Source organism: Mus caroli, unplaced genomic scaffold (assembly GCF_978045245.1).
Source record: "Mus caroli unplaced genomic scaffold, Mus_caroli_1 scaffold_2, whole genome shotgun sequence".
Lineage (NCBI taxonomy): Eukaryota > Metazoa > Chordata > Mammalia > Rodentia > Muridae > Mus > Mus caroli.
The window spans coordinates 4,825,538-4,853,465 of NW_028227257.1; the positions used below are offsets into that span (position 1 = coordinate 4,825,538).

General features: G+C 47.1%; 1 protein-coding gene across 1 annotated transcript in view; it reads right to left on the reverse strand.

Moving 5' to 3' along the window:
• Positions 1 to 27,703, reverse strand: part of Znf831 (zinc finger protein 831) — a 109,682-nt gene extending 81,979 nt beyond the window's left edge. Inside the window, exon 1 of the mRNA XM_021156949.3 lies at positions 27,497 to 27,703. The gene's annotated coding sequence lies outside the window, so the exon portion shown is untranslated. The remainder of the gene's footprint in view (positions 1 to 27,496) is intronic.
• Positions 27,704 to 27,928: the final 225 nt, after the last annotated feature.

Genomic DNA, 27,928 nt, shown 5'->3' on the forward strand with positions numbered 1-27,928 from the left:
GAAGAGGGATCATCAAGGCTAACCTCTCCGGACAGCATAAAGGAACACAGAAGGAAATAGAGACAAGAGTGTCAGGGACCCAGGAGACCAAGAAGGATCTGACACAGGTGACATCCGAATTCTGGAAAAACAGGAAAAGGAAGGTGGGAGTTACAAATGCTGATGGATGGCTGGGAAGGTGGCTGGGTGCGTGAAAGTGTTTGCCCTGCAATACAAAGAGCTGATTTGAAAGCCATCCATGTCGAGAACCTGTGTCAAGCCGGGTGTGGTAGCACATCTGTGATTTTAGCACTCGGGGCCAGGTGGGAGGCAGAGACAGGATGCCTGTGTGAAGGCTGGGGGCTGGACAGTGCAACGAACAACAGAGCAGACACTATCGCAAACAGGCAGAGAATGATGACTGACACCTGGAGTGCCTTCTGACCTCCACAGGCATACCATGGCATGTGAGAATCTGCATACACATGTGTAAATGTGTACAAACACAAAGACACCATACAAAAGAGGATGCATTTACAAGTTTCCAAAAGAACCGGGCTTAATAATGAATTCCAGTAATCCTAGCACTGAGGCAGGAAGATTTTCATTTCATCATTAGTCTGGCCTATAATGCAAGACCTTCTCTCAAAAAGTAACACAAGACAAATGAGTGCTCAAGAAAGAATAATGGAAACTCCAACATGGCAAAAGGGATAAACCTATATTTATAAAATGTGAAGTGAACCCTAACCCAATATTTAATATGAACATTAGCCAAATCTAAACCTAAGCCTAAACTTTGCCCCACCCTAAACACTAAACTTAAGAATAACAACCAATTCACAAACCTAAATTCAACCCTAACCCCAATCCTATCCTAAAACTTATTCCTACCCCTATCCCCAACCTAACCCCAACTTGAACGCAAAGAATTCCTCGCTAAATCATATCAGCACCAAACTTCTGCCTCTAAAGATGGAGGAATCTGATCTCTGGGAAGCAGTCAGACAGAGGCTTCTCAGAATCTGGGTGCCAGCAAAAGGGTGAGATATTTTCCAGGGGTGAGAGAAAGAGACAACAGACACTAACTTTTACATCCATTGATTCTTCTCCACTAAGATGTAAAAAGATGGTCTCCGATAAGGGGACAAACCAGAGCAATGGCTTCAGGCCTGTGGGTCACAACCCCTTTGGGGGTCCCATAGTAGATATTTACATTAAGATTCATAACAGTAGCATAATTATAAAGTAGTAACAAAATAATTTTTTGGTTGAGAGTCACTACCACATGAGAAACTGTCTTAAAGGCCAGCAGCATTAGGAAGGCTGAGAATCAGTAGGCTAAAAGCTCTTCAAGAGGTGTGGAGGGAGGGGCAGACTTTTAAAATTAAGGTTCGTGGTTAAGGCAAGCATTATAATAGGATTTGATATGGTTTTGGGGTATTTGTGGGTCAGACTATGGAGTTGGCTCAGTGGGTAAGCATAAAGACCTCAGTTTGGTCCCCAAACAGACATAAAAAATTGATCACGGCAGTGTGTTCCTGTGACCCCAGGTTTGGAGAATGGGTGGTACAGACAAGTAGATCCCTGGGGCTCATTGGTCTAACCAAATCAATGGCTCTGGTTCAGTGAGAGATTCTGTCTCAGAAAATAAAGGCAGAGAGCAACCAAGGAAAGGTACCTAACGTCCACCCCACATCTACACATCCACACGATAACATGCACGTGCACATACAGAGCATGCCACACACATGCCCAAAAATGAAAAACAAAGAGAGCTTTCTATACTTCACTTCAACAGTGACACCGTCCACCATGGCAAGCTATGCACACACAGACCAAGCTATTCCCCCAGTGTGCATGGGGATTGGTCCAAGGATACCCAAATCTAAGGATGCTCAAGTCCCTGAAATAGACTAGTGTCACTTTGTGTAGAAGCCCTGCTTTGTCACCTTTAGGTATAGCTAGCTGACCTATGGTACCTAGCATAAGTAGCCACTATGCAAAGGGCTATCATGTTGTCTCATTTAAGATGGACAAGAAGGAAGAGGTCTTTCCTGACCCAGTTCTTACCTTCTTCATATATGTCTGGTGTATGTGCACATATGTATATGAGCAAACATGGAGTCCATAGGCTGATGTCGGGTGTCTTCCTTAGTCAGTGTCTACCTTATTTATTTTGGAGCCAGGTCTCCCGCTAAACATGGAGCTCACCAGTTTGCTAGGCTGTCTTGCTGGTGAACCTCAGAGATCTGCCTGCCTCTCCCTCCACAGTGCTGGGGTTACAAGCATGTGCTGCTGCTTCAGGCTTTTTACAAAGATGCTAGAGGCCCAAAGTCAAGTCTTCATGCTTGGCTAGTAGGCATTGTTCCCACAGAGCTATCTATCCCTTTTCTGACTGTGTTATCTCCCCAGGCCGTTTCAAATACACTCTATTCACAGTTGTGGCTTCAGAGGGCAGACTGTACCTAACTGTCACTAGTGTAGACCGTCCCCTGAAACCTCTCAAACCACCAGCTACAAATTGGACATCTCTGATCTCAACCTCAGATTAGTGATAATGTGAACCACACATGTCTTCCTGTGGCCAGGAGTCCACATAAAGGGGCTCCCTCTGGGATGTGGTGGTGCACACCTTACATTCCAGTACTCCAAAGGCAAAAGCAGGTGGATCTCTGGGTTCAAGGCCAGCCTGGTCTACAGAGTAAGTTCCAGGACAGCCAGCAAGCCAGGGCTACACAGAGAAACCCTGTCTCAAAACAAACAAGCAAACAGGGCTCTCTCCAAGCCCTGCTTCCCTCCCAGTGACCCAGGAACAAACTACAAACCTGCTGACCCAGCAAGTGGCCCGAAGCGAAAATGCATGGCCATACCCTGCTTGCTAGTAACTCCTTTCAAGATGTACTCCACAACATCCTGTCCTGCCCTGTTTGTTCCAATCAGAGACCTACACCCCACTCTGGTAGTCCAAACTTCTGTTTCTCCAGGAGCTCAGAAGCCGCCCCACATGTGCCCTTTTGTGGCACAGCCTTTAGTCCCTTGGCATAGCTATTCTCTGATTTTTATTAGTTCTTTTGTTACACTGTCCAACATGGCTTCCAGAATGGAGCTTGTCTCCTGACTGGATACAGATGACTGTAGACCGGACCCAAGGTGAGATCCTTACCAGATAGATGGCCTTAGACTCAAGCAGGAAACTAAGTTCCTTTCCAGTGAGAAACTTGAGTTTTGCAACCCCTGGCATGCCAGGGCATCATAATTAATCAAGCTGTCAATTGGGGTCAATCGAGACGAAGTGACAAGTGGAGCCGACTCCCTGGGAACCAGAGCGGCTCCAACGTGCGCACAGCAGCAGTGCAGAGTGTAAGGACCATAGTGCGGAATGGATTTTCCTAAGTGTCCTTGAGTGCTAACACAAAGATAATGACAATCTCAGGCCCATTAACTCCCACCTCAGGTCACGGTATTAAAGTCACATGGCTTCCATGACAGCCCTGAAGAAACTCTTGTTTCTTGGAGCCATGGGGCTAACATGGGTGAAAACCAAACATGGAACTTACTGATGCAAGTTGACGAATTCAGAGTCTTGCAAGCGTTCATGTGAGAATTGGGGGGTGGGGGTATTAATGGGGATCCTGAAGCTTGGAGTGGGAACATCTCAGACTCATGAAAATGAACTGTATCGAGTCAGCTGCTCTGAACCCTCCAAATTCTTAGAAGAGTTACTGTCAGCTGGGAATCCCTGTGAGACCTTCCCCTAGGGCAGATACCTTATAAGACATGGCTGAGCCTTTATAGAACCATGACCATCCCCTGTTGTGCTGAAACTCATGAGCCATGTGACTAGGGCTAGGCACTCAATTTAGCCCAGGAGGAAAGAGGTGACATATCCAAGAAGCCTCTAGTGACAGCTACCAGCAGACACCAAGCACTATATGCAAATGAGCCTGAGGGTTCTCATCCGGGAGGACAGGACCAGCAGCCGTGATCCTGAGAGTTCACGGACATAGGAATCGTTCCCAGAGATTCTTTGGTTTAATGTGCTGGTTACACAGCGAGATACAGCTTTCCCTGTGTGTGTCCTAGGCTGGAAGGCAAAGATCTAAATGTGATGGTGGCCTCCAGCTAATGAAGTTAAAGCACCAGGCTTCCCTCACGTGACAAGGACAAGGGGACCCAAAGGTCTAGGCCAAGTTCATTTCTCATGAAGACTCCTCTGTACCTGGATGGAACACTGAAACCTTCGGGGGAGTTCCCACATCCCCTTAGCTCTGTGGACAGGGAGATCTGTGCATGATGCCATCCTGGGGAGTCGTTCCATCACCACAAGGCAGAGATGATCCCAGAACAGTGGAGGGAGAGCAGCCTGCTGTGGTAGCACAAGATGGGTGTGTCAACCGCAGATAACAGGGTCACACCAACACAGTAAGCTGTTTGGCACATGAAGACTTATAACAGCAACCGATGAGCCATGATGGGCCTAGCAGTGGAAGAATTATCGGCCTGCTAGGATATCAGTATCTCAAAACAAGAAACTCCCTAGCTCAAGAAGAAGGCACCTGACTTCAGTCCTCAGGTAGAGACCCTCAGCTCTCACCTACCTGCCTTCTCAGGCTGAAGTCGCAGATCTGTGGATCCTTGACTACCTTGAGAGAGGCCTCTCCACAAAGACTGTAGACATAGACTCTCAGACACACAGGCTTTTTGCCCTAAGCCTCGCAAAAGATGCCTGTGGCAGCAGAAGAGGGATTTCTTATACTCTTTAGGGATTACCAGGTTCTCCGAGAGGTAAACAGCTAAAGGAGAGGGAATTATGGGATGGCTGCTGAAGAAGCAAGCCAAAGCGGTAAAGGTAGGTGTTAAGCAGTTACACAGCCAGTAAGCCACGGGGGTAGCTGTATAAGGTTCTCTATGAATAGTGCACATGTATTGTTGTCTCTACCAACAAGGCCACACTCCTTGACTCTTTCTAATTTTATACCTGAGATGGTGCTGCTTAGCTTCACGACTTGGCCTTCAGTAAAGAAAACATTTGGTGAGAGCCTCGCTGGGCTAGAAGAGTGGTGAGCACAGCCTTTGCTGCACACAGCACCCAGCCTTCTCACCCTGGAGAGAGGCGAGAGCCTCTTCAGCAGGGAGGATGCTCTCCCTTCTTGTGAGACAAATGCAGAGCTCTGTGTTGTTGGAAGAAAGTTCAACGCACAGAATGGAACATGCTGCTGAGAGTCTGTATGGGAAACAGCAGTTCTATCCAGCTTTTCTCCTTCTACCATACAAAGAGCTAAGTTTTCCCAATAGAGGATACTGGAGGGATACTGTAAGGGGAAGAGATTTCCTGAGCATTGCAAGATGAGGGGCAGTGGGGTTGGCCAAGGAAGTACCCAAGCCATAGGCCTCAAAACACACTTCCTCAGCTCCAGGGCAGTCTCACCTGAGAAGATACACACAGGCAGACCCAGTGCTCAGCCTCAGCAGCCTCCTGAGGAGGAGACATTCACAGATGTCTGCCAGTCTGTGCAGTCTGCCTATGGTTAGCATGTCCATGAAGAACAGCCCTGTTCTCACCTGTGACCTGTGCCTCCTGACACCCAAACTTTCAGCACACACCTATGTCTCTGGCTGTGAGTGGGCTGTCTCCAACTTACGCTCTGGAACGTTTCCTACCATTTACCTAGCTACTCCATGCACATTGCAGCCTGGCTAAATCAGCCAGCAGCTCTGCTATCTAGGGGTTAGAGCCCATTGCCTGGAGTGGTCCGGCTTCCCTCCATATTTCTTGTTCCTCGGCATTCTTTCCATTCTTCCTTAGGGATACTCTTATGTGTTGTGAAGGCCCTTGAAGAGCTAGCCACCCTCAGTGTCTCCTGTTTTACTTACTATGTGCCCTCTGCGTCTTGAATAGATCCTAACAGCTAAACAAAGAGGGGCTGCATCCTAAGTCCTGAAGTAGCCTAAACAGATTTAAAGAATTAAAATTAGACCAAGTGTGCTCCAAAACCATAGTGGGAAAAAAGTCAGAAATCAATAAGAGAAAGGAGACAGGAAAAAACCCCAAATGCTTGGAAACTGAATAACACGCTTGAAAATAACCTAGGGGCCAAAGAAGACACCTCAGAGGCAATCAAAAGAACATTGCTGAATAAAAGTAAAAAAAACAACAGCTCAGAATCTGTAGAGCACACATAAGAGAGCGCTGAGAGGGAAATTTGTAGCATGAAATGGGGAGAGAGAGAGAGAGAGAGAGAGAGAGAGAGAGAGAGAGAGAGAGAGAGAGAGAGAGAGAGAGAGAGTTAGTTTTAGGTGAAGCTCTAAGCTCCTTCTGCAACCTAGCCAAAAAAAAAAAAAAAAAAAAAAAGTATAAGCACCCTAAGCAAGCAGAAGGAAGAAAATAATAAAGGTTGGGGAAGAAATCAATAAAATTGAAACAAAAAAAAAAAAACAGAGAAAAAAATCAATGAAACAGAAAGCTTGTTCTTAGACAAGTTTAATAAAATTGATTTATAATCTCTTCAAAGACAGACAAAGGAAGAATGAGACAAGACACAAACTATCAATATCAGAAACGAACCAGGGGCTATCACTACAGACCCCACACGCTTCAAAAGACTCACCAGGGAGTCACTCCACCCCACACACTCAATAACGTGTATGAAATAGACCAGTTCTCCAAAAGGCATAAACTGCCACGAGCCACTTCATCTGAAATCGATAATGTGAACAGCATTCTAACTATCATCAAATTGAATTTGTGATTTTAAAAACTCACAAATAAGAAGTCTCCAGGTGCTGGTATAGAGAATTAACTTCATAGAGAAATTAATACTAGCTCTAGACCGAGACTGGGAAGGAGAGAATGTGTCATGGACCCAGATATCATCCTCGCACCACAGAAAGGTCAGACAGAGACCAGCACCCCTCACCAAGCTAGATCCAACCTCTTTGCAAAGCATTATCAATTAAATACCAACTAATACATAAGAAGGATCACACACCATGACCAAGTGTGCTCCGCCATATTAGCAGAGCAGAGAAGGCAAGCACTCGGCTACATCGGTCACCCCAGAAGCAGCTTCAGGCAACCCGACAGCCATCATGGAGAAAACGCAGTCTTCTCAGTGTGACAAGTACCAGCCCCAGCACTGCAAAGTGAACATTAGCCAGGAAGAGGAAAAAATAAGGGGATGAAAGATGTCCATTGCTCTGACCCGACAGACTTCTCAAACTTCAGTGCACTAAAATGGAAAAAAGTCAAGTCCAGGCAATGGAAGACACATGGGCTGCAAAGGAGGAAATGAGTGTCCCTGTTGGCAGGAAACATGACTATCTATGCATAAATTCCTAAAGAATTAAAAAAAAAATCTTTAGAAGTTTTATATAATAAGTTCCATAGTGACAGCATCAACATGCAAAAATTAATTACATTTCTATGCTACTTTTGAGTTGCATCAAGATTGAAATTACAATGTCATATACACTCAAAACTGCTATGTGAAACTCAAACAAAGCATTCCAAGGGCTCACAGATTGCATCTTACACTGACAAAATTACTCAAAGAAAATATAAATAATAAAAAGACTTATTGAGTCCCTGGATTAGAAGATTCAACCTAGGGGAAAAAATGTCAATTATTCCCCTAATTGATATAAAGATGTGGATCAAGTATTATTAAAATCCCAGTAAGAATTTCTTAAGATCTAAAAGGGTAATAAAAGAGGAAAAACCCAATTCATGGTTTGAAAACTCATTATAGAGCCATGGTAACCAAGGCCATGCTGTCTATAGGCTAGACATGGCAGTCACTGACACCTCACCATAGCAAACAGTAGAAACAGACCTGCACAAAAGCACCCATCTGAGACAAGGTCTCGGTGTGTACACCAGACTGGCTTCAAAGTCACAGAGAAGCACCTGCTCTGCCTCCTTAGTGCAGGATTAAAGATGTCCCCAGCTGATTTTTGACCAAAGTTCAAGACAATTCACTGGAGAAAGCCTAGCATCGCCACACGTGGCACTGGGGAATCAACACTTTGGGGCGGTGGGGACATAAAAGCAAAAAAGGGAGAGCCTAACCTGAGATTACCCTAGTTAGACAAACAGGAGCTCAAAACACCAAGTAAGCTTGAGAGCAAACTCTGAGACTATGGTGTGCTGGGGGAGGGGTGTGGAGGATGGGGCGGGGGAGGGGGGAACTGCAGATCTAAGCAGGAGTATCAACAGCAGGAACCATGAGACAATGTTAGACCTCTGCTAGGTTAGACCTCACTGAAATGGGCATTCTTTGCTCTGTGAAAAGCCCCTGTTTATAGAAGGAGGAGAAAACCACAGCCACAAACAAGAAGCGGGTAGGGGCAGAGAGAGAAGCATTTGAAGTCATCACGGCTGCCAAAGGATCCATATCTCTAGAACTTATAAAAAGCCATGGAAACTTAACAGTGGAGAAATCCGATGATAACGCAAGCAGAAAATGAACAGAACTTACAAGGGATGGGCCGGCAAAGACGAACCCATGGTGCACAGCTCTGTGAGTGTTCTAGAAGACCGTGTGGCTGTTATGAGCATGCAGCCAGCTACCATGCTACACAGCTCTGGTACTTTCCAAAGAGATGAAAGCATGCCCTCACGCATGTCTGCACTGTCCGAGTTCACACCAGCTTCACACCTCATAGCCCAAACCAGCAGTGGCCCCATTGAGCTTCGACGGGTGCAAGTTTAAGCCAACTGTATGTATCTATACCTCAGAATCTTACTCAGCAATAAAAAGACACAAACTAGAGAGAGGCTGGGGGAGGATCTTGGGGGGGGGGGCTAAATACCCACCATGCAGTGTAAGAACTAGAGTTTGATCCCAGAACCCACCTGAAGAAAGATGGGTGTGGTGATACACACTTGCAAGCCTATCTCCAGAGAGGCAGAACCAAGAGAATCACTGAGGCTCACTGGCCAACAAGCCTAATTTGTTTAGCAAGTTCTAAACTAATAAGAAATCCCATCTCAGAATGTAAGGCAGATGATACCTAAAGGATGCCAGCTTAACCCCTGGCCTCCACACACACGCACACACACACATGCACGTGTATGATACTCCCCGACCCCCAACACCCACAGACACAGACAAACACACACACACACACACACACACACACCACACACACATACACACACACACCCCAAAACTTTAAAAATAGAAATAAAAAATAAGAAAGCCAAATAAGTCGAGTGAATATCCAGAGATTTAGGCTGAATGGGCAAAGCCAGACCCCCAAGAGCTACACATGATACAGTTTTTTATATATAATTCTTCTTAAAATGTTGTGACGTAGAATTAAAGTTTAAATTCATTTTATTTGTTCGTTTGTATATCTGTTTAGCTCGTGTGCGAATGTGTGGGTGTGTGGGAGTGTGGGTGTGTGCATATGTGTGGGTCTGTGAGTCTGTGGGTGGAAGCATGCTACATCACCAATGTGGAGACCAGAGGAAAATCCTTCTGCCATGAGGGTCCTAGGTATCATCAAACTCAGGTTATCAAACTTGTCAGCAAGTGCCTTTCCCTGCTGGGCTCTCCCACCATTCTAGAAGAAAACATTCCTACTGTGACAAACTCTAGGGCAAGAGGACAGAGCCATGGTTACCCAAGCTTCGGAAGAAGGCAGAGCATGGGGCCATAGGCTGGAGTCAGCTGGCAACTAGTGGGTTCTTGACAGGACAGGAGAGTCCTGTACCATTGAGTCCTGTACCATTCATTGCCAGTGCAGAAACGAGATGAAACACACCCAGGGAGTCTGCTTGATTCTTACAGATCTACCATTATTTCCATAAAAGACTAAATGATTAAAATAAAAGCAAGCAGATAAACAGATCAAAAGGAAAGGAAAGCTTTCCTCTCACTCTGTTAACCGCAATGTCCTCAGCGCATCGACTCGGTGCTCTGAGCCACGAGTTCCACTGACCCGCTCTGATGGGTCATTTTCCGTAATGCTGGCCTGGAACTCCCAGGGATGCTCCTGCCTCAAGCTCTCGGGCAAGAATGACTGGCGCATATCACGTCCTGCCTTTAGTTTCTATAATCCTATTGAAAAGAAATCCATATTACTGCCACCCTTGGGAATGCTTCAGTGTGATATGACCTAGAAACCATCATAGACTTCAACTGACCTGAAGGAGACACTCAAGGCCCTGTCAAGTGTAGTCAGCCATTGCCTAAACTGCATGGTAGACCCACTGAGAAATGTATGGTTGTTATATCCTGAGACCATCCTGAGATGCCCATGCATTGGAGTGACTCGGGCCTGAGACCCCAGAGACAAGTGGTTTTCTTGCATCCTTGCTATCTACAAACCTTGAGACTTCTTCTCTCAGAGGTTGTTGCCACGTCTCACAATAGACTCTCTGGCCTTTGTGCAAAGTGTTGGATGAGACACCAGCTGTGACTGGTAGCCCAGGCTTGCTCCCCTTTGGCTTGTCCCACCTTCCCTTTCCAGGCCTGGCTCTGTGTAGACATTGTATGTGGCCTCTGCCAGGGGAAAGGTGTCTCTGGCTGGTGACCCCTGGCCCTTCACTGTGAGCTCATTTCCCCCAGGCAGCCATGCAGCAGTCCCTCTGTTTCCCTGTCTGTTTGGGTAACCCTGCAAGCAGAAAGCTCCTCTTTTGTAGCCATCCATCCCCAGGCTGCCCAGCAAGGATCAAAGAAAGCTATGATTCACAACCCGGCCTTGGAGTCTCCTTGCAGGCCCCCAAACTCAACACCAACTCTGATTTGCATTCACCTGTGATCCCAAATGATGGGAAGGGTGGCTAGGGCTACCAGTCCAGACATTCACTGTGCCTGCTAAGTTCATGCCACCTCTGTGCGTCCGGTCCCCTGCTGGGTCAGCAGATAGCATCTCAGTCTTAAACTCTGTACTTCCTTTAAGGGGGGGGTCTGTAACCCTCAGCCATGCCTCCCAGACTTATCTGAGATTCCTCCAACTTTCCCAGTGGAAAATGATTCTCCTGGGTGAGAATCTGAATGGCTGTAAATGGTATTACTGCCAGATACATGGATATTTAGGGCTGGATGTGGAGACATGGGGTGTGTATGGATGGGTGTATTTTCAAAACTCTTGGGCTAATATATGTTTCTAGCCCGTTCACGCCTATGGCTTAATTAGGCCACATCTGGTGAATATCAGTTTATAAAGCAAAACAATGTGTTTCCTTACTAATCTTTAAAAAGATCACTTGGAACTGGATGGTTGTTCCCTTTCCTATGGGTCCTGGGAACCCAACACAGGTCTTCTGCAGGAGCAACAAGTGCCCTTAACTACTGAGTCACCTCTCTGTCCCCCTTATTTGTCTCTCTCTGTTTGCAGATCACAGACTGTGGGCTTGTTCTCTGACAACCATTATGAGGAGCCGTAAACATTTTGACAGGTACAGCCATGGAGGTAAACACACCAGAGGCAAAAGATTCAGTTGCTTCAAGACATGCCTAGAAGATTCTATATGTTGAGTTCTGCAAGATCCACATACCTTTATGAAGGGTAGTAGGTTGTCAGACTGTGAAGTTCTGCTCTAAAGCCAAGTAGCCCAAGCTAGCCCTGAGAGATATATCCACAGGTCCATGGAGAGGAGAGGAGAGGAGTCTAGAAGGGCCTCTCTCTCTCTCTCTCTCTCTCTGTCTCTGTCTCTCTCTGTCTCTCTCTCTCTCTCTCCCTCCCTCCCTCCCTCCCTTCCTCTCCCTCTTCCTCTCTCTCTCCTTCCTTCCTCTCTTATTCTTTCTCCTTTCCTCTCCCTCTCTCCTTCATTCTCTCTCTCCTTCTCTTTCTCCCTCTCCCTCTCTCATTCTCTCTCTTTTTCTCTCCCTCCTCCTCTCACTCATTCTATTTCTCTTCTCTCTCTCCTTCTCCTCTCTCTCTCCCTGCCTCCCTTCCTTCCTCTCATTCTCCCTCTCTCATTCCTTCTCCTTTTTTTTTAAATTTTTTTAATTATGTATTTTCCTCAATTACATTTCCATCCTTCTCCTTTTCTCTCCCTCTCCCTCCTCCTCTCACTCATTCTCTCTCCTTCTCCTCTCTCTCTCTCTCTCTCTCTCTCTCCTCACCCTCCCCTGCCCCCACTCTGCCAGGAAGATATCTTATCAGTGTCTCCTCTGCAAGCAGACTCTCAGCACAGAGAGATGTCTCACACATGCCCCACACACCTCAGGAAAGAGACAAGACCGTGTCCCAGAGGCTGGCATTTGGGTCAACTCCATGTTTCACTGAAGAAAACAAAACAGCATCTTGAGAAACCTGGAGGACACTGCAGTGGAGGTGAAGCTCGCTCTGGCCCAGAAAGGGGAAGTAAATTAAATTCTACGCATTACTCAACAAGGCGGTAGCAACACTCAGAAAACAGGAAGCGAGAGAAGCAAAGACTGAAAAGCCTTCAGAGACCATGTCTGCTGAACTGGAAACCCAAGAGGCCCAGAAAGCCCGTGTGCAATGCTCTGCCCTAGAGATGGGGCTGTGTGAGAGTGAGGGTGTCGGTACTCCTGGACATCGGTGACAAGAGCGTCTGGAAGGTGTAACGTGAGTATTTCCATTGCAGGTGGCATGGTAGGAGAGCAGGGCACATCCCTCTTCACTAGGGTGTCATTTTTAGTTAAAATGTGAATCTGTTCAATATGGATATGTCTGTAGGTCCCAAGCCAGTGAAGCTCCTCTCTAAAGCCAGGTAGCCCAGGCCAGTTCTGAGAAATACATCCATCCACAGATCTGTGGAGCTGATGTCTGGCTTAGAATATCACATCAAACACTCTCCCTTAAGAGGAGTTTCTTTTTCTGCCCCAGTCTCCACTCTGTTCTCAGATGCAATCTGAGTAGCAGAGAAAGATCTAGCAAAAAAGAAAAGGTCAGGAGACATGGCAGACCAGAAGCCCTGGCTATGGACTCTGCCAGCTGATTGTTCGTGACTTTGAAACTCAACAGACGGCCATTACTTTGCTCCGTTTTGACATCAGTGATTTCCAGGTGGTTGTAAGTCTCAACCTTGTTTTCAGTTACGTTAGGGGAAGGACTGTTTCCTCTGGACTTCGGAAGAATCAGACTGAGCAAATTCCTGTGCCTCTTATATGAGTCATGCAAGCCACCACAGGTATGAGGCCTCAGGAATGTGAAGTCGAGATAGGAAGGATAAGCTGCAGGGTCAGATACAGTGTCCCTGGTCCATGCAAAGGGCCTTGAGACAGCCACAGTGTGTCTCACAATAGCCTCTAATAGTCTCTGCAGCCCAGCTCCTGGGGAACCTCTGATATCAGCATCCCCTTTGATTTATTGATATGTCTTGATATAATATCAGAGAGAGAGAGAGAGAGAGAGAGAGAGAGAGAGAGAGAGATCAAGTGTGTTTGAATGTGTGCATGGTGCACAGGTGTACAGAGTGTATGTATGTAGTTCTGTGTATCTCTAGTCCCTTGCACTCAGGAGATGGAGGCAGGAGCAAGACCATCCTCTGCTACATAGTGAATCTGAAGTCAACTTGAAATACATGAGACTGTGTAAAAAAAATCCTAATCATACAAAACAATCAAAATTAAAGGGTGTGTTTACAGGATGTGAGCTCTGTCATAATGTTAAGTGATTCTTCTAAGTGCTACAACAGAGTTTGTTCACAGAGTACAATAGCCAACCAAGAAGCGTTGAGGGCATCGTCACCAAAGACAATACATTTTCAGAGTTCACTCACTTCCTAAGGCCTTCCCCCTCTCCGCCCCCTTGAGGAAACAAGAAAGATAAAGTGCCCCATACTAAGATCAAGGCTCTTTGGGCAAAATGCAATGTGTACAGACTGTCTTTAACTGTTTAATGCAGCCCAATGAACTAGCCACAAACTATGAGAGGATGCCCGAAGCCCCAGTTCAAGGTTCACAGCTGAAAAGAGCACTCAAGGGCCAGGTTGTGCCGTTCTTCACACAGTGGCACCTTTATCTCTACAGGCAGCTATGTCAGGAGCAGCAATGGGCTCCCTTGCCATTGGAGGCTCGGGGTTCACTAATCCCACACAGATAGATGCTGACTGTGGGAACTCAAGACAGACTCACAAGCGGAGCAATGTGCAAGGTTTCTTGTGTCTCCCTAAGTCCTTAAGACTCCTTCTAGGAGTCAGGGCCCAGCTGCCACCCCTGCTACTGACTCCCTCTGCCATTCTTTGAAGGACCTTCAAAATATGTGTCCAACAAGTGAACGGAGTTGGGGAATATTCCTGCTTGTTTCTGTACAGAGGCTTATACCATAGGACACAATTTGAGAAGAATCAACATTCCACATACTATTGTGAGAAACACTAATTCTCTTACAGATACTGAGCAGCCAACTCAGTGTCTATGTCCTCAACCATTCTCTAGTTTGTCAACCACATGTGCCATCGTAGATTGAACATCCATCTCACACAAATGGCTGCACACTTAGCTTTGGGGCCTTCGGATCCCCTTCCAAGAACAAAGTTAACTCTCAGCCAACACCCACTGATCAATATTGGATCAGGGACCTCCTTTCCCTGATATGACTTAGAGTCACTTAAAATGTACATGCCAGGTGGAAACTCCATATAGTGGGAGGCCTCAAAAGCTTCGAAACATGGTCAGGAAACAAAGGCAAGAGCTGCCACACCCATGCCAGGAGTCCCTGAGGGGCTAAACACTATCCCTGCCTTGCAAACACATCCCTATATCAGGGTTTCAAATGGATCTGGAGGCTTTGCAGGCCTGGTCACCCTAACAGCCTCCTCAGGGTTCCTTCCAGGGTCAAAGACAGGTGCTAATCACCATTGCTCTGTGTGAGAAACCAGGCTGTGCCTTTGGCATCTCTTTAAGGAGGAGCACTCCAGAGATGTGTGAGAGCCTGCTGAGGGCTTTTGTTCACCTGGGACATAGGAAAGGGCATCTCCAGAAGTGTAATTGGACCAGCACCGCATGCAATTACCTGTCTGCATGTCTTCTGGCCACTTAAATGATGTTTTTATTTAAAGCATGATGAATCCAGGCAGTTTTTGATTACCTGTGATAACAGGGGTCAAGGGTCAGTTGAATAATTGAAATGAAAACCTTACTCCTCTTGAGATTTTTCTCCTTTCCATTCTTTCCTTCCAAAGCCCCCCTTGGACAGGGTCCAGGCCCTAGTGTCCCGCTGGAAAGGAAACTGTGCTGCAAGCCCCATCCCACCCCAGTGAAGACATGGCTCCAAAAACTGCAGAGTGGCACTGAAGCAAAGCAGCCTTCCTGTGGGTCAGTAGGAAAAATAAGTGTCCATCTCATTTGTATGCGTGGCACCTGCAGTCACAATGACTTGCTTTTATCATTTCATTTGTCCCATACTGTACTTTAAAATAATGTATTTTCATAATGTGTGTGTGTGTACAGACTCCATAATTATTGTGGTGTGTGTGTGTGTGTGTTCCTATATGTAGGAATAGGCAAATTTGCATATGCAGATAGGAATGCACACATTTGCATACTTAGATAGCAACACATTTGCATATGTAGATGACAAAAGTTGACATTGTGTATCTTCTTCAGTAGCTCTCCATCTTGTTTTTTGAGACAGGGTCTCTCACTGAACCTGGAGGTCACTGAGGCAGCTAGACTGACTGGCTGACAAGTGCTTGGGATTACAGGGAGACCTTGCCTGGCATTTTGCATGGGTGCTACATATCTAAACTCAGGCCTTTGCACTTGGATGTCAATCACTTTATCCGCTGAGCCACCTCTCTCCTCAGCTCTAAGTACTGCACCTCTTTTAAAGTGCTGTGTAGTAAAAGATACCACCAACCCCAGCTTGGAGCAAGAACCAAATGTGGCATCCAACAAGGCTGGTGGCACACATGAGGAGGCTGGGCTTCAACCTATACATTTCTGTCATGGTCAATGTCACATGAAAGTCACTGTAACAAAGAGAGTAAGGACACCTGCCATAAGTTTGCAAGCTTTCTATAAATCTAAAATAATTCCAAATAAAAACAATTATAATCTCTATATTTATCAATGTGTTTAATAACAATAATAATAGCTATTATTGTCATTAGTAGGAGTTCCTTCTGAACTTACAAAAAATAGGTTATAAAAACAATAAAAGAAAAATTTACTAAGAATAAGTATCCATAGGGCTTTGCAGACCAATATTGAGAAGTAACAGGCCAGGCCTGCACATCTGTTATTTGCCATAAATCAAACAACAAAAGTAGGTGGCACAGGGGTTGTTTTCTCTAGCCCCAAATCCCTGTAAACACAATGATGCCAGACAGCAGAGAGATGGACACACCATACTGCTACAACAGAGTCTCAGAGAACCCAGAATAGGCAGAACCTCAAAAGACAGGATCCTTCTGACCCAACAATAGACAGCTACACACCCCCATGTACCCTCTCACCTCCTCTAACTTGTGTCCCCAACCCATCCCTGGCCAGCCAAGGCTGTTTGGGAAATAAATGCCCCCAGGGCTCATTTTGGAACAGTTCTCTTCACATTGGCAAGCTAACTTCATCAAGAAAGCTGTGGCTGGTGCTCTGGGGGAAAGGTACAATGGCCACCTCCTGGGGCTGGTAAACCAATGTTCTTCTGCAGGTAATTGCCTAAGCTATCACTGTGGGCTATGTGCACACGGTGCCACCTGTAATGAAAGTGGCTGAGTGACAGCTGAAAAGCCAGGGGAGAGCAGAGTGTTTATTTCCATAAGATTGTGTCTCTGTTCAGGAAGCTATGATGTAGCTCCCGAGCTCCTGGCTCTCCCATTTCTAATCACAGAGTGTAAAAATGAAATTGTTTCTTTCAGCACCGGAAGTGATTTCGTTGGCATCACCTACTGTTTGGTAGATTAAATTTTTTGAAGCCAGAAAGAAGGGAAAAAAAATCTTGAAATTTCAACAAAATCAAACAAACAAACAAAAGCTTGCTCCCTCTCTCTCCTTGTGTTCCCAGAGTTTCCTCTGTACAGAGCTGTTTTTCTTTTCCTTTTTAAGAGATGGGTTTATCAGTCCAGATGGAAAACAATATGGCTGGATAAGACCCTGCCACAACTGCCATGGTGGGGTGGGGAGGCTGGCTAATGGGTGCCTGTTGAGTATATTTATAAAAGCAGTATCTTTAAACATTTCAATAAACAGACTAAAACACAGATTTGTATTTTAGCCTCAGCCAGCCATTTCTATAAGCCAAGATGACTTTTGTCCTTGTGAAACCAGCTGACAACTGGTCCTTGAATCCAAGGGCTGGTCTGGGAGGTCTTGACCATTCTTGGGACTTTGATTTGTGATCTCTTGAGCTCTCCTGTGGATCACTTCTGACTGTCTGTGTTCTTATTCTGAGTCCCTTCAAATCCATTGTTGGAAAGAAGCAGAACTCAGATCAAAAGCTTCTCAGGTTGGCTCCTAAGCTAAAGTTCACATCCCCCAAGAAAGGAAGAGTCAGTATGACCTCAGCCTGTCTCTTCCCTAAGCACAGTATGACCTCAGCCTATCTCTTCCCTAGGCATGAGGCTCACCAGCTGACTCCTACTAGGGCTTTGTTTATATCTTTATATATTTTTATTCTTCATTAAAAGTACTTTCTGGAAAGATTCAGCCTTTAAAATACACCAGGGGCTCTGGTCTTCACAGCTGTACAGACCCTGATGGCACCACACTAAGGGAAACAGCCAGGCACCAAGACCAGGAAGTCCTGCACCCTGTTGCATGGGTAATGCAAGAGACTCGTCCAAGCAGAGTTGATTGGTCATGAGCAGGAATGGTGGAGGGAATGGCCAAAGGGATGGATGCTCTATTAGTTAGCTCCTTGTCCTGTTTCTATGGCAAAATGCCCTGACAAAAGCAACTTAATTATTTCGGCCTACAGTATGGTCCATTGCGGTGGAAAGTCACACTGGCAGCAGCCTGAAACAGTTGATCCCTTACGTTGGACTCAAAGTCAGACAGCAGAGAACAATGCACACATGTACTCAGCTTGCTTTCTCCTTTTTGTTTCAGCCAAGACCCCAGACCATAAAATGCTGTTGCCCACACTCACTGGTCTTCCCACTCAATAAACTCAATCTAGATAATAACTCACAGGTGTGCCCAGATGCCAGCCCTGTAGGTGATTCGAGAGATTTGGATTTGATATCAATATTCGCCATTTTAAACACATTCCAGGGATCTACACAAGATGGCCACTGCAGCTAACAGCCCTGTAGTCTCCATGAAGAAGTACTTAGGGGGTGAGGCTAAGGTAATTTTCCTTACTACCAATGTCACATTGATAGAAGATGCCAGGGGAAACTTTAGAAGGTGGTAGATGTTCTAAATCACCTTAATGGTATGAAGGATCCACAAATGTAGAACTTTCTACCTTATGACCCAAATTATCCAGCGTGTAATGTTTTTCCAGGGACTCACTTCTCAGTGCCGAGGATTCAGAGAAATAGTGAAATTCATCCCTGAGTCACCCAGATGACAGTCAACTCTCATTGTCCACAAAGGCCCTCTTCCATGTCCTCCAAGTCAAGCCCTGGATATAGAGAATGCCTCCTCCTCCTCCTCTCAGCATCTCCAACTCAACTCTTATTCCAAGAACTGGAGAGGAGACTAGAATTGAGAACCAACAGTGCTTTGGGCTTCATCCAATCAAGCAAGGTCAAGTCCAGTCCAGCACCCTCCTTCCTTCCACATTTAGGACAGATGCTGCTGTAGGACACGATCCCCTTCTGAAACCTTCATTTTCCAGTCATACTTAGCATCTGCTCCCAAACCAACTTGCCACCTTTTTCTCTTGTCACAGAGCAGAGAAGAAACATGACCAGATCATGAACAAATAGTCGCAGCCTCACCTCTCAGCAGACCCTCAACTATGGCCCACAGCATTACTATTTCATGGCTCCTCTTCAGACCAGTGTGTTCTGACCACACAAGCAGACAGACACACATGCACAGGTGTTTGTAGATCAAGAAAAAAAAAATCAGTGTATTATTTGCCTAGCATGGCTCACTTCCCTGTGGCTAAATGAGGCTCTGAGTGTTTCCAGTTTGTTCCATTCCTTTCCTCTGCCAAGGCCTCTTTTGTCTTTGCTCCACTCCTCCATCATCTTTTGTGTGGTGCATCATAATCAGGATAATAGAAGACAACAACGAATGACCAAAAGACTAACAGATGGCCTCTAACCAAAAAAGCCACAAGGGAAGACTACACATGCTCTCCCAGGTACCAGGCAATCACATTCAACCATCATACAAACGCTCAACAAATGCAGGTAGAGAAACAAACTTAGCCGTAGGCTTCCCTGCAGCCAAACGACCTGTGGAGAAGACGGGTCAGTCTTGTTTTCAGGAGACTGACAGCCTGGCAGAGACATCCATAAATAAGAAAGTGCATTAAATTAAATAAACCCCAGTGGTAGTGAATGTATGGGAGTGAGAAATGGAGTTGTAAGAAGCTGTCAGCTCAGTGAGACCCTCACATGTGAACCTAGAAGATAGAGGGACCCAGCCACAGACATATTGGGACAAAGTCAGGGAAGACAGAAAACACAGAGACCTTGAGATGACCGCTTGCTTGCAAGTCACAAAAGCCAGCAAGAGGCCAGTGAGACATGCTGGGAGAAGCCAGAGGCTGTACAGGGAACAAGTGACACAGAATTCCCAGGGTGAAAGGAGAAATGGTCTGCCAAGTAGTACAGGACATGGTATGGACTTGGGGAGATAGTTGAGAGAGGACAGAGGAGAACAGAGATGTGAAGTTTCTGTGGGATGGGCAGACAGCAGATCTCCTGGAGGGTTGAGGTGGGTCTGCTTCTTCACAGTGCTCAAGAGACAAAGAACTAGAGTCATGGAGTCTCTTTGTTTGTGGCTCTTAACCTGCTGTCCAGAGAACAGCTTGGAGGCTGATTGCCTGAGCTCCATTTCCCGTAGGGCTAAGTGTGCATTCTATAGAGTTCACCAGGGTGTGTGGAAATGTATATTGGGCATCTTTGGAGAGGTTCCAGTTTCTGGATGCATCTGTTTCCTCTCCCTGAAGTGAGAAAAACAGATCCAGGTCCCAGATGTCCTTTCTATAAGTCCTGACGCAGCCAAGAGGCATGGGGAGTCACATCTGCCTCTAGGGTCTCATAGCCCCGGCTGGGCACGTTCTGAACCCCTGAAACCTTAGGTCAAGCCTCTCTCGTCAAACCATGCATTCCTTAACAATGTGGACAAACACTGCGCTTGTGTCACGTAATTCCAAGTGGGCACATTGTGAACGTGGGCCTGGAAAGCCCAAGCTGTATTGGAAATGAGGAATGCCTGTGGCTTTATCTAAGAAAGAGTTCACTACCACGCAAAACAAAACAAAACAAAACAAAACAAAACAAAACAAAACAAAACAAAACAAAACAAAACAAAACAAAACAAAACAAATTTGCTCTCCAAGACCATAGTTAGCAAAGTCTCCTCCAGATCTGTCCTTGACCTCCTGGAGATGAGGAACGTGTCCACCATCATTGCCTGGCACTTTCTAAGACATACTGATGACCCAGGGGAGAATCAAGCTCACTCTTTCAGCCTCATGACCAGAGATCTTGGCTATGGGCAACCCAGACAAGCCAGCCAGTGTAGCACAAGTAAGTATTTCACCTTAGATGCCTTAGTGTCCACTCTCCATGAAGCAATCCACTGCTTGTGCCAAGCCTCTCACTCCTCAGGGATCTACCCTATGAGGATACACCCAGCCCAGTAGAGAGAGCCAGACTAAACTCTGTCTCTGACCTTCCTGAAAGTCAGGCAGTAGGTCTTGAGCATGTTTCATATCTTGTGGACTTCCTGTTCCCTTTAGGTGAAGTTCCTTGAGATTTGGCTCAAATAGAATGAACTCAGAGCTAGGTGGCCAGAGCCAATACACGTGTTCTCTGAAGCAAAGGCGGTGCAGAGCCAAGTGGGTCAGAGAGCTTAGAAAGAGAGTTGGTCCAAGACGATGTCTGTTGAGTCTGAGGACACCAGACTGAGAGGTGCTGGGAGCCAAGTGAGGTTTTGATCAAAGTGTTCAGGGCACCTGCCTCTCCCCTCAGAAGCAAAGAGATAGCTCATTCAAACACAACGTTACATCTTTCTCCTGGGAAACATCAACAGCCTTCTTGCTCTGGGATACAGTGATGTCCCCTGGCCCATAAGGTCCTATGTTTGTTCCCTTCACTTGCCCCCCCCCACAATCCATGTTTCTTGTCATCTATAGCAAAGCCACATCCTGGCCTCTAGGTTCTTGAACTCCTGCCTGGGTCAAGGTCCCCAGAGAGCCACACTTGTGGCCTGGAATGCTCTTCCCATTCCTCACCATCTCTTGCTGACCTTTGACATCTTTAGGAAAGTCCTGAGTCAGCAGTTCTCAACCTTGGTGCCACTGACCTTCTCATACAGTTCCTCATGTTGTGGTGAATGCTAACTATAAAATTACCTCATTGCTACTCCATAACTGTAATTTTGCTATCGCTATGTATTGTAGTGTAAATATCTGCCACGCAGGGTATCTGATTAGTGACCACCCTCAGAGAGGTCATGCCCCACAGGTTGGGAATCTGATGCTCTAGCGGCTGCTTCAGCCACCTCAGGTCCCCAGGTCTCCATCACAGTGGTGATTATTAAATGTGTTGTTACTTAGTTTCCATGGGGCAGAATCTCTTACCTATTCCACACTCATGACCAGACGTGGATGTGTTATTGGGTAGATGCATGAATGGAAAGGTGGGTGGGTGGAAGGATGGATGGATGATAGAGGGGTATGTAAATGATGGATGGTTGGATGAGTGGATGATGGGATGGGTAGATGGATGGATGACTGAATAAGTGAGTGAATAACTGAATGGATACCTGGGTAAAAGGATGGGTGAATGGATAAGTGGACTTTCCAGTCAAACAGTGGTTTGTCCTCTTACACATTCTCCTTCCCAGTTGGATGTTGCCCCTTCTACCTGAAACTACCATCCTTTTCTTAATTCACATGGTCAAAGCCTACCCCCCCACACACACACACAAGGGCCCAAGGGCCACTTCCTCAAGGCCCTAAGCATCCTCTTCCAGCTAGAAGTTTTTCCATATCCCAAACTCTACCAACATCACATCTGTGATAGCTTCTTAGGTGAATCCTTACCTGACTTGTGTCACAGTGGACTTAGATTGGTTCTAAGATCTTCAAAGGAGAGAGACACCTTTTTTATCGTTACACTAATAAGTATGACCAGCTAATGATATGCCTGTGAGACCTCTACGTGGGACAGAAGCACCTTACCAAATATACCATTTCACAAATGAAGACAGGAAGCCCACAGTTGTAAAGTCACTTGCCCTAAACCAGCCAGCAAGGGTTCAGCAAGGAAGATTATGAGTTCAGGCTTCATGGCTCATTTTCTTACTTTCAGAAAAGTAAGGTTGACCTTTGGTGGAGACCTTCCACCATACTTCCAGGTAGAAAAGCCAGGAAGGCTACTCTCCTGGCTGTCTCCTCAGCCCAGTCTCCTGCCCAGGGGAATATCTCCCAACACACTATGCCAACTCTAAAAGTGCAGAGCCTTTGTCACAACTAACATAAACTCCCATGGTATCTTCTTTCTGTGGGGAGTCCATCCTGGGATGCAGCATGGCTTACTCTCCTGCTCCTGGTAAGATACCTGGCCAACATGGAGCAGCTCTGGACTTGTTCTCTGCTTACTTTGCCATTAAGTGTGTTCAAGTGACTCTACCTACCCACTGAATTTCCTCAGGGCAACACAAGCCCCAGGCCTGGATAATTAAGTACACAGCATTAGCCGCAGGGCCAGGTATAGCATCAATGCTAATTGTAGTATTATTGAGAATAGGATTATCCTCCAAGGACTCTCTCTGGTCCTAGGGCATCTCAGTAGACACAGTCCCAAAGGGATGCTTCCTTCTCTCCATAGAGCAACACCAAAGCTTTGGAGGAGGTTATCCAAGGAGACAGGAGCCCTGTGGCTTGCTGGGAATACACAGATCAAGGTGGCAGGTCACGCACACTTCACCACGCCCCATAGCCTCATGCATCCACCTCCACACCAGCCCCCTCACATCCACATCCTAGAAGAGAGAACACGAGAACACGTGTGTGCATTCACCCCAGCCCACGTGCGCTGGGAACGCAAGGGGCTATCAGCCTGCTACCCTTGCCCCTGTTAGAAGCCCATGGGCAATGGGGGACTGCTCATGGATCTCCCACCTAGGTGAGCCTGCCAGGAGGGCCAAGTGTATTTGCATATAATTTGCATGTGTTGACACAACCCTTCCCATCTCTGCACAGAGCTTTCCCAAGCTAACCTGTTATTACTGCCTCTCTGAAGTTGGCGCCGCTCGCCCACCCACTGCCAGTGAGTACTACGCATGGAGACGGTCTAGGAGCTGGCAGATCAGATCAGATCACTTCAGCAACTCACACAGCCTCACAGCCTCAGTTTCTCCTCTGGACAATGCATACCAAGACAGCTCCGTACGAAAACTCCCAATGTAAAATGTCCAGAGTGAAGTATTGCTTGCATGGAGAAAGCTCTTGATTTGCAGCACAGGGCTCAGAACTGCCTCTGGGTGAAGAAATAGGTTCCCTAGGCCTCAGTGACTGGTTGTCACAAACTCAAAACTACGGGACTCTTAGTTAAATTTATATCTCCTGGGAACAGTTGAGTAGTGTTTTAGAAAGAACTGCTTCTATACGACCTTCTTGTATCAAGACAATAGTCACTGTTTAATTGAAATTCAAAATTTAGCGGGGTGTCCTAGATTTTTATCTAAACGCCTTACCTGGGGCCGAGGCCAGGGGGCTCCTGTCATTATTAATATCCTGTTTTCTTACTGTTCTTACAAAGCTCTGGGGGACATGGTCTCTGCTTCCCAAATGTCCTGCTTCCTACTCTTGGATAGGAAGCAGGGGGGCAGGAGGCTTCATGTGAGGTGAACTGAGAATTGTTGAGGGGGAGGGGAGAGAACGCGTGCTTCCTAACCTAGGTACAAAGCTACTCTGTGCTCCCCTCGACTCTCTGTGAAGAGACTGGGCGGTTATCACTGTGAACGTGAGGCCCATGCTTCCTGTGGTGGAGAGCGCGCGTGTTTTCATCAACAGAACTGGTTTCTAGGGCCTCCTCACAGGATGTGAGGCCTGTAGCCGGTCACAGAGGAAGAGGCAAGCTGTGGCAGGGGCTGCAGCTTGGGGCGGGAGGGCTGGTGGTGGAAGGGGGCTGCATGTGGGCCAGGCTGTGTCAGTCCAGGGGCTGGAGCAGGAGTCCAGCCCTGTGGTTACCTACAGAGAGCTCTCCGTCAGGCGGCATTCTGCTTTCCTTGATTCATATTCGGTATGATGCTAGACTTACTCCATTACAGTCTTTATCTAAGCTAGGCACCATGCAGGATGGGGCAGAGCTCAGCATCTGAGGTTAAGCCCCAGCTCTACTGGCTCCTCAGAACCATGACTGAAGGAGCCAGGGAAGGAAGTGTGGGTCGGTTGGTAGAGCGCTTGTCTAGCATGCATCAGGCCCTGGGCTTGTCATCTGCAGAGTGCATAGCACACCTGTCATCCCAACATCAGAAGGTGGCAGCAGGAAGATCAGACTATCTAGGTCATTCTTGACTATGTAGCACGTTCCGGACCATCCTAGGCTACCTGAGAACCAGGAAAGACTAGAGAACGCCCACCAAGCTTGCCTATGAGCCATGTGTGGTAACTAGGGAGAGCTCTGAAACTAAGGGCTTTGCCAGGACAGGCTTTCCACCCTGGGGAACAGGGACACTATTAGAAAACATGTGGCTCACCCAAGAGTGACAGTTTCCTTCGAGATTTGTGAAGAAGAGAAATTGTATGGTAAGACCAGAGGATAGATCATGGAGTGTATTAAGAGATAAAAACCCCAAACTTAAAACACATTCTTCCCATAAAGTAGCACTGGGCAGGCCCCACCATTCAGGCAAGTTGCAAAGGTGACGTAACACAAGGCGCACCACTTTTCCCTGCCCCCACCACCTTCATGAGACAGATCTTCCTTCTGGGAACGTATGTTTCCACCATGTCTGCTTCCATGTGAATGGTTAAACCCTAAGCATCCACAGCAGCCGGGGCACTGAAGTAACCCCTTGGGCTCTCACAGGTTGCTAATGGCATGCTATGGTCAGACCTCCAACAGAGGCCAGGCACCTCGAAAACCATTTTCTATTGGCTTCAGCAAGATGTAACTGCGTACCTGTGGTTCAAGTATGGATAGCCTAGAAGGGACCAGAGGATTTCATAACTAATGGAGACCTGTCCTTCGCATCTGTCCCTCATGAACAGTGTGCCCCGCCTATAGCATCCATCTAGCCCCCTTCTCCTAGGTCGAAGGTGCTTCAGAGGAGGATTGAAAGAAAGTGGCCAGGGAACTTGAGGTGTGTAGGGGCTAGAACACACTCAGGCCTATGAATCTACAGTGGTATAGCTCACAGTCCTTGATGCAGTTATCTGAATGCCAAGGGAGAATGGAGGTGATCACATCACACCCGAGTCAGTGTCCTGCTGGCGCACAACCACTGTTTTGCCCGTAATCCAGAGAGGCTTCGGAAGCCCAAGGAAAGGAGGTTCTCCCCCAGGGCCTGGGAATGTAAAACTGGCCATGATCATCGTGCTCCCAATTTCTTCACTCTACAGAGGGAACTCTCTTCTGCCCCTGGGCACAATGGGGCCGCTTTTACGCTATTCTGAGGAGTTCATCTGAGACCTAGCCTTGCATTGGCCAACCAGAAGGCCTTTATTCACCGATGAAGCCTGTGTGCTGGCCTCCATTGATGTAAGTCACGGCCATGGACGGTTCAGGCTCAGTCCCAGCTGTGGGAGAATATTCTAGATCACTGAAGAGAACACAAGGGTGGTTTGTCTCTTCAGACAGGACTATGGTAGATGGGTTCCCGTGTTCTCGTTGGTCTTGTGATGATGTTAATACACTGAGGCAGTTATCTCAGACCATGAATGGTTCCTGCCCATCCATTCTTACTTCTGCCTATTCTCAACCTGCCCACTGCCTCTGTCTTCTCCTTGGAAAACATGGCCCCATGCCAGAGGCCTCCTGCTCTGATGTAGTTCTTCAGAAGAGCAGCCTCACCTCTTGGAACTGAATCAGGCTTTGAGGGGGGAGGGAGATAAAAATGACCTTGTCAGAGCCAGTACCCCTCTTCCTGAAGTATTAGAAGTGTTCCCCAGGGCCTCTCTTTCTTATTCCAAGCCATGACCCAACATCCCCCTCAGCCCCCGGCCCCAACCACACACTAATTTCAGCTTGTACAACCTTTCCTTTAAGAAAAACAAGGCATAACCATTGTAGTTCTCCCTTGGCCAATGGCCAGGCTGTGAAGGGCTAGAGCCAAGACACTAACGGATACACCCGGAGAGGCCAAGGGCAGAGGGCAGAACAGTCTGGACAGACTTTTGTCGGAGGCCAGCCTGAAAGGCCTTGTGGAGAATCCGTGCTTAAGATCAACACCTCCAGTCTGAATAGCACGCACGCCAAGGCCCCTCAGAACCGTGTATGGAACATGCCTGTGACATTAATTAATGCCAGGCAAACTGCAAGAGCAGAGTTGGAAACCTAAAAATAGAGCTTTTGCCAACTGACTCATCTCTGACTGCACAGGATCCAAAGCTTCTCTCTCAGCTTCTTCTTTTCATGTGCCGTATATTATGCTCTCTCTTTCTCTCTCTCTCTCTCTCCCCCTCAGTTTCTCTTTTTCTCCCTCACTTCCTATCTCCCTTTCTCCCCCCTCTCCCTTTCCATAGTAGCCCCCTCTCTCTCCTCTTTCTCTCCATCTTTGTTACTCTCCTCTTCTTTGCGTATGGAGGTCTCACTTCCGGAAGTGATGGTCCCACTCGGCTACCCTCCGACCCATAAACATGCTTAATAAGCAAGGAAGTCATTGCTTTTCCTGGCTCCCATGGTCCTAAATCCTGTCATTTGTACTTCATATTTTCCATGCGGATACCCCTGCCCGTTACATCACATACAACTCTATAGCTTTGTTTCCGATTACAGTCCCATCTATTTTAAACTTTGTTGATTTCTACAAGGAAGGAAGCCTATTTCATACAGATTAGCTGGACAGCTGGATCTGATTGCTCCTGATTACCCGGCTTGGGGCCACTAGGGAAAGAGGTTTCCCAAAGCCCCTTGGATGGAAGACCATTCCATATGGCCCCCAAAGTGTGGGTCACTGCTCACTCCAGGGAGGAAGGGCCCGGCAGCCTTTGTCGGAAATCAACAGGTCAAGGCGAAGGCAGGCTCACACATTGCTCCACACCTCAGGGCTTGGAGACTGTGCTGGAAGATGGGGGGTGGGGGTGGGGGTGGGGCCCAGAAACCCCTGGATTCCAGAGCTCTTGTGTGCCCCTGAGTGGGGGGTTGTGTCAGAAACAACTGCGTGTGTTGGAAAGAGGCATCCATCATGCTTGGGAGACGAGAGACCAGGCATAAACATCAGAGCCCTTCCTTCACCTGGCCTTGCACCCCAGACCTCCAGGTGCATAAAGAAATCACAAAGTCCTCTCTCACCTTTCAGTGGTCAGTCCACAGGCAGGGGGGGCTGCCGCGCTCTCCTGAAAGCTGGTGGATCCGATGAGGCAGGAGCATTCTGCCTGCTCGTCCCATCTCTGCTCTCTCTTTGTGCCTCCTCTAGAGAAAACCCGAGTGCTGGAGATTTAAAAAAAGGATGGTGTGTGTGTGGAGGGTGGTGGGAGTCGGGGGTGCCGAGGCGGTGGGGGGTAGCAGAGGGACACGGGGTGGGAGTGGGGGTTAGTAAGCAGCCTGCCCTGGTGTGGGTTCGGGGTAATGGCCGACACAGGGGAGATGGCTTGCCTGCCGGAGCTCAGCACCACGGCAGCCTTGTGTGGGCGGCGGCAGCTCACGGCTGGGTTTCAAACCGTTACACTGAACATTTGCAAACAGATAAAAAAAAAAAAAAAAAAAACAAACCCATTGGGCACA